General features: G+C 42.9%; 1 non-coding gene across 1 annotated transcript; it reads left to right on the top strand.

Moving 5' to 3' along the window:
* The first annotated feature begins 329 nt into the window (after positions 1-329).
* On the top strand, positions 330-401 carry TRNAG-ACC (transfer RNA glycine (anticodon ACC)). Its single transcript has one exon. It is a non-coding gene; the product is annotated as a tRNA-Gly (tRNA).
* Positions 402-1,132: the final 731 nt, after the last annotated feature.

The raw sequence follows: 1,132 nt of genomic DNA, 5'->3' as shown, positions 1-1,132 counted from the left end.
GGTAACCTAGATGGGTGGGATGGGGTGGGAGGTGGGAGGGAGTTTCAAGAGGGAGGGGACATATGTACACTTGTGGCTGAAACCAACACAGTATTGTAAAGCAATTATCCTCCAATTAAAAGTAAATAAATTTTTTAAAAAACTAATTAGAGATGTCAGGAAAATAAATGCTGTGTGGGCAGTAAATATTCCAAATATGTACAAGTTTTGAACTATTGATGGAATATAAGGAAAGAGAATTTACTTGAACTTGACATTCTCCTTTGAGTGGCTCAGGCATAATTATATTGAATTTGTAATTATACCCCACTACTTGGTTCTACTGGGCTTCCCTGGTAGCTCAGATGGTAAAGCGTCTGCCTACCATGCAGGAGGCCCGGGTTCGATCCCTGGGTGAGGAAGATCCCCTGGAGAAGGAAATGGCAACCCACTCCAGTGTTCTTGCCTGGAAAATCCCATGGACTAAGGAGCCTGGTAGGCTACAGTCCATGGGGTTGCAAAGAGTCGGACACGACTGAGCGACTTCACCTCACTTGGTTCTACTAGAATATTAACATAGCCATCGTGCTAACATAGAATATTACCATAGTCATAGTAATGGAAACACTATTTATTGGTTTCATTATTCAGAACCAGCCATAGAAGTAGCATGGAGCATCAAAATATGTGAGAGAACCACTGACATCACCCCTGACAATGTAAAAGGAGACTGAAGGAATGTTGGGAAGGAGGGAAGAAGAAAAGGTGGAGAGAAGTGTGGGAACACAGTATCCGTTAGCAGTATGTTTGGAATAAGTGGCAAATTTTAACTGTGGCTTAAACAGTCTGGGGTTGGGCAGCTTCTGGTTTTTGTTCAGGATCCAGATGCTGTCAGAGTCGGCATCTCTGTGATGCTCTTGGTTGTTGCATTCATGTTCACAAGAGAACTATTATACTTTCAGTCATCATACCAAAGCTAGAAAAATGGTATGCGCTCAGTCACTTCAGTCGTGTCCAACTCTTATAGATGATGTTACTCGCAAAGCAGAAATAGACACACAGATGTAGAGAACTGGATGAAATGGATGGATACCGTGGTGGGAAGGGGGTGGGGTCAGATGCATTGGGACATCGAGATTGACGTATATACACT

This window comes from Dama dama, chromosome 6, assembly GCF_033118175.1.
Source record: "Dama dama isolate Ldn47 chromosome 6, ASM3311817v1, whole genome shotgun sequence".
Taxonomy (NCBI): Eukaryota; Metazoa; Chordata; class Mammalia; order Artiodactyla; family Cervidae; genus Dama; species Dama dama.
Note: the sequence above shows the minus strand (reverse complement) of the source record. Positions and strands in the feature narration are given on the sequence as shown.